Source organism: Salvelinus fontinalis, chromosome 7 (genome assembly GCF_029448725.1).
Source record: "Salvelinus fontinalis isolate EN_2023a chromosome 7, ASM2944872v1, whole genome shotgun sequence".
Taxonomy (NCBI): Eukaryota; Metazoa; Chordata; class Actinopteri; order Salmoniformes; family Salmonidae; genus Salvelinus; species Salvelinus fontinalis.
In genome coordinates this window covers 41,404,314-41,410,313 of record NC_074671.1, presented here as the reverse complement: position 1 = coordinate 41,410,313, position 6,000 = coordinate 41,404,314, and the positions used below count along the sequence as shown (strand labels likewise).

Below are 6,000 nucleotides of genomic sequence, written 5' to 3'. Positions count from 1 at the left end.
CACAACTGATTGCCTCAAACGCATTAAGAAGGAAAGAAATTCCACAAATTAACTTTTAACAAGGCACACCTGTTAATTGAAATGTATTCCAGGTGATTACCTCATGAAGCTGGTTGAAAGAATGCCAAGAGTGTGCAAAGCTATCATCAAGGCAAAGGGTGGCTACTTTGAAGAATCTAAAATATAAAACATATTTAGATTTGTTTAACAATTTTTGTTGGTTACTACATGATTCCATATGTGTTATTTCATAGTTTAGATGTCTTCACTATTATTCTACAATGTAGAAAATAGTAAAAATATAGATAAACCTTTGAATGAGTAGGTGTTCAAACTTTTGACTGGTACTGTCTGAATATTGTTTATATTTATAAAGTCTTTATAAATCATTTTTACTATACCTTAATGTAAACATGGTGAATATCCAAATGATCTATTATTGCCACAGTCTATAAATACATTTGAATTCAGTTCTTCTCTTTTTCAAATAACGTTACAAAAGGGGATCTATGGAAATGTGAAGATCAACAACTGGCAATACCCTAAATGGGAATACCAGCCAATCAAAGAAGAGATTAATTGAACGAGTTTGGGACTGGGCGTTTCTTTGTGAAATTCTCGTGTCCCAGACAGAGAAAGAAAAATGATGCGTTTGAGATATTGAAAAAGCCAGAAAAGTCTCCGTCTAGAATTGAAATATCTAGCTAGTAAGGCTGACTGCAAAGGAGTTTCTACCCCGAAGTGATCTGGCGAAGAGCAAACTGTGAGAGCAAATTTGCACTAATGCAACGAAGCTTGAGTGAGTAATATTGCGTTTGACGATAAACTGTTCCATGTTGCGTGGGAAACTAACTTGCAAGCTGTTCTGTCCTCATGGTAACAGTTAGTTAATAAATTAAGTGGTTTTCTAAATCCGCTCACATCTCCTTAGCAAAGTAACAAAATATATGGGAATAATAGCTGTACTTTCAAATATGCAAGGTTAGCTGTAGTGAGCTAGCACGGTTGCGAAGGAATATAGACCCCCTTGAGCTCGTGCCAAGTGTTTTGACACGGAGCTTGTCACTGACAGCGCGAGGCAACTGGGTAAATATTTGCAAACTAACCTCTTCTTATTTTTGGGGATTTGCATTGTTTGGAATAAGGACATCAACATCAGAAACTATACATGTTATGGTAGCTAGATCTTTTCTTTATTGACATAATAGTGAAGCTAGCGAGCTAGCTCGGCTCGCTCTTAACTAAGCAACTTCAAGTTTTAGCACGCGACGTTGATAATAAAATGACTAACGTTAATGATTCAGATTCTACAGATTACAATAACCATTTCTGTATTTTGCTCCTTTGTATCATTGCTAGATTATTCCAAAAGTTTATTGGTTTTGTCTCTGGCGTAGTAAGTACTGTAGCTTGGATGATGTCACCTGTAGTGACAGGTTCTGGGTGACAGGTGACACCCGTTCTGGGTGACAGGTGTTAGAAATGTAAACACACCAGTATTTGTACCCTACCATGTAAATAGCATGGTATTTAGATCAAACAAAAAAGTGATTTTTCGTGATATAACTCAGTGTCTGTTTGTACAGTATTGGAATTATGGGTAAACACTTTAGCTCTCATACCTGTGTAGTAACACTGTAATAGCATTGTTGTTAAATCATATTTTAGTCAGGTGATAGACAGGATGAGTGGGTGTGGTCTGAGGTCTTAAGGGCCAAGGGTCATAGGCTACTGATGTGATAGCTGATCTTCTTGCACATGTACAATCAAGTAGTGGGTGGACAAACCCCCAGGCCCAGCCATCACCATGTGGTTTGTGGTCTGCTGCAGGGGGTGAAGACTAGGCCAAACCAGGGGATGCTGGCAGGGCTGTGGTCTGACTGCGGCTGCTCAGATCACCTTTCCTGTCTTCACCATATGGCTCGGAATCTAAAGCCTGGTCAGATTCCTGTGGATTCTGGTCAGTCTCCAGTATTGTTATGGTGTTCCCTTCCAGTAAATTTCCAAGGGGATCATCTATGAGGGCTTCACCCTTGGCTCATCACAACTTCTTGGTTTTAACACTACCAACTGAAATGCACCCAGCTCTATACCTATGTGTAGTAGTAACACTGTACTGACTAATGTTACATAGCTAGTACTGTAGTAATTGCATTGTAATTGCACAGTAAGGAAGTAGGGCAGTTTTTGTTATGGGAATAAAATACTAGGCCTATACTTGCTGATTGAGACAAAACATTTCCTGCTGAGCTGTTGAGTAACCTAAAGCCAGGTTATGAATTTAGTAGTAACACTGTACTGACTAATGTTACATAGCTAGTACTGTAGTAATTGCATTGTAATTGCACAGTAAGGAAGTAGGGCAGTTTTTGTTATGTGAATAAAAAACTAGGCCTATACTTGCTGATTGAGACAAAACATTTCCTGCTGAGCTGTTGAGTAACCTAAAGCCAGGTTATGAATTTAGTAGTAACACTGTACTGACTAATGTTACATAGCTAGTACTGTAGTAATTGCATTGTAATTGCACAGTAAGGAAGTAGGGCAGTTTTTGTTATGGGAATAAAATACTAGGCCTATACTTCCTGATTGAGACAAAACATTTCCTGCTGAGCTGTTGAGTAACCTAAAGCCAGGTTATGAATTTCTGTCGGCTTTCATATTTCAGGAGGAGAAGTGGAATATCTGTCTAAGTCAAATCAAATCAAAGTTTATTTGTCACGTGCACCGAATACAACAGGTATACAACCTTACAGTGAAATGCTTACTTACAGGCTCTAACCAATAGTGCAAAAAAATGTGTGTGTGTGTGTATGTGTGTGTGTGTGTAGGTAAGTAAAGAAAAAAACCAACAGTAGCAAGGGTATAAACAGACACCGGTTAGTCAGGCTTATTGAGGTAGTATGTACATGTAGGTATGGTTAAAGTGACTATGCATATATGATGAACAGAAAGTAGCAGCAGCGTAAAAGCGGGGTTGGGGGGGGGGGGGGGGGGGCACACAATGCAAATAGTCCGGGTAACCATTTGGTTACCTGCTCAGCAGTCTTATGGCTTGGGGGTAAAAACTGTTGAGAAGCCTTTTTGTCCTAGACTTGGCACTCCGGTACCGCTTGCCATGCGGTAGTAGAGAGAACAGTCTATGACTGGGGTGACTGGGGTCTTTGACAATTTTTAGGGCCTTCCTCTGACACCGTCTGGTGTAGAGGTCCTGGATGGCAGGCAGCTTTGCCCCAGTTATGTACTGGGCTGTACGCACTACCCTCTGAAGTGCCTTGCGGTCGGAGGCCGAGCAATTGCCGTACCAGGCAGTGATGTAACCGGTCAGGATGCTCTCAATGTTGCAGCTGTAGAACCTTTTGAGGATCTCAGGACCCATGCCAAATCTTTTTAGTTACCCGAGGGGGAATAGGCTTTGTCGTGCCCTCTTCACGACTGTTTTGGTGTGTTTGGACAATTCTAGTTTGTTGTTGATGTGGACACCAAGGAACTTGAAGCTCTCAACCTGCTCCACTACAGCCCCGTCGATGAGAATGGGGGCGTGCTCGGTGCACCTTTTCCTGTAGTCCACAACATCTCCTTAGTCTTGGTTACGTTGAGGGAGAGGTTGTTATTCTGGCACCACCCGGCCAGGTCTCTGACCTCCTCCCTATAGGCTGTCTCGTTGTTGTCGGTGATCAGGCCTACCACTGTTGTGTCGTCTGCAAACTTAATCATGGTGTTGGAGCCGTGCCTGGCCATGCAGTCGTGGGTGAACAGGGAGTACAGAAGGGGACTGAGCATGCATCCCTGGGGAGCTCCAGTGTTGAGGATCAGCGTGGCAGATGTGTTGCTACCTACCCTCACCACCTTGGGGCGGCCCGTCAGGAAGTCCAGGATCCAGTTGCAGAGGGAGGTGTTAGGTCCCAGGTTCCTTAGCTTAGTGATGAGTTTTGAGGGGACTATGGTGTTGAACGCTGAGCTGTAGTCAATGAATATCATTCTCACATAGGTGTTCCTTTTGTCCAGGTTGGAAAGGGCAGTGTGGAGTGCAATAGAGATTGCATCATCTGTGGATCTACCCTTATTAAGAATTTGAAAGACTCTACTGTAGGCTAGGTCTCTAGGAAATGAGGCATGCTTATCAGGAGCAAGCCATACATGCTGACCACACCGCTCGCGATGCAAAATGAATGTACACATACATGTTATTCAGTAATTGCACCGCCTCAGCGAGCGTCTGCATGGCTAGGTGCTAAAATAGAAATAGGTTCTATTTTTGAAGCTCATCGCGCTGCAAGTCCAGCCTCTCCCATCTCTTCAATGGTCTTTAGGAGCATATACCCACGTGGGTGATTGAAAGATGAACTGACGTCCACACACCAGTCGGTTGCAGTAATGCACCGTGAAGTTGGTTGCCAACCACCATATAACGTCCAAAGAAGTAAAACAGAAGCCTGAGGAAGGAGGAGAGATGACAAAACGGTAAACCGAATTCCTTTCTCATCTGTGGATTAATTGTTGGGGTAGAGGACCTTGTGCATTTCAGGTAAAATCACAACCCAATATTTATATCCCAGGACAAATTAGCTAGCAACAGCAAGCTAGCATTGCTAAATTGCCTTAAATGTTTAATGCTTTTCGACCTGTCCCCAAATAAATATAATTGGTTCAGAGTTTGTTTTGATATTTCAACCTGCGTGTCCTGATCGTGCCTCGTGTCGGGGTACAAAATCAATATACGTGCGATGGTGCACATGATCACCATGTTAGGCCTACTTTTTTCTACGCCTCAATTCAAAATACTTGTGATGGTAAAAACTCAGGTCCATACAATAATACGTGGATGCCTTCTACATGCAGAAATGCAGGCTGTGCAGTTCTAAACTCCCATATGTAGAAAAAAGCAAGCAAGGAAATGTGAGAGATGGTTGTAAAAAGGTCCTGGCCTGCTTCTGACTCACTGTTTATTTTGTTTTTGTCTTTAAAAACAACAACTTTTTTGTAGTATTTTACCCCAATTTAAATCTTGTCTCATTGCTGCAACTCCCCAACGGGCTTGGGAGAGGCGACGGTCGAGTCATGTGTCCTCCAAACCGCGCTTCTTAACCTTAGCCTTAACCCGGAAGCCAGCTGCACCAATTTGTTGGAGGAAACACTGTTCAACTGACGACCAGAGTCAGCCTGCAGGCGCCCGGTCCGACACAAGGAGTTGCTAGAGCACGATGAGCCAAGTAAAGCCCCCCTGGTCAAACCCTCCTCTAACCCGTACGAAGCTGGGCCAATTGTGAGCCGCCCTATGGGACTCCCGGTCGCGGCCAGTTGTGACACAGCGTGGGATCGAAACCAGGTCTCTAGTGACGCTGCGCCACTCAGGAGGCCCCTGACTCATTGTCTGCATCCCAAATGGCACCCTATTTCCCTTTGACCAGAGCCCATAGGGCCCTGGGTCCCACTATATATAACGAATAGGGTGCCATTTGGGATGCAGACACTCACCGCAAAGTAATAGATGACAGGCAGCAGGTCCTTTGGCTTATATACAGTAACCTAGGGGCAGGCAGGGATGCGCCATATGACTGCTGAGTGATGACCTATTTAGGTGAATGGTTGATTATGTATTCTGCTGCACGAATGTCCTGATGTTCCCATGTTTTATTGTTTATCTCTCTCCAGGAATGCATAGTGATGTGGAGGTACCTGTAGGATGTGTCACAAATGGCGTCTTTGGGGGAACGAGAGAAGTTTAGGCATCAAGGTGTTGTGATATGGACATTAGAGTTGGGCGATATTAAGATAGTATCAGATATAGAAGATTGACAGCCATCGTCGATGGTGACAACATCGTGATGTGACAGAGGTGATGTCGCAGTGCGAAGTTGGCACAAAACGTATTCATCCTGATGACGTGACAGGAAGTCTGTCAGGATGTTCTCTTTACCAGGCCCGGGACAGTGAACTTGAAGGGCTGTAAGGAAAAGTACCACCTGGTAATCCTCTAATACAGTATGTGTCTCTCAT

At 43.6% G+C, this 6,000-nt stretch overlaps 1 protein-coding gene across 1 annotated transcript in view; it reads left to right on the top strand.

Moving 5' to 3' along the window:
- Window positions 1-623: 623 nt before the first annotated feature.
- LOC129859478 (MAGUK p55 subfamily member 7-like) overlaps window positions 624-6,000 on the top strand; it is a 277,723-nt gene continuing 272,346 nt past the window's right edge. The window contains exon 1 of the mRNA XM_055929316.1: window positions 624-799. The gene's annotated coding sequence lies outside the window, so the exon portion shown is untranslated. The remainder of the gene's footprint in view (window positions 800-6,000) is intronic.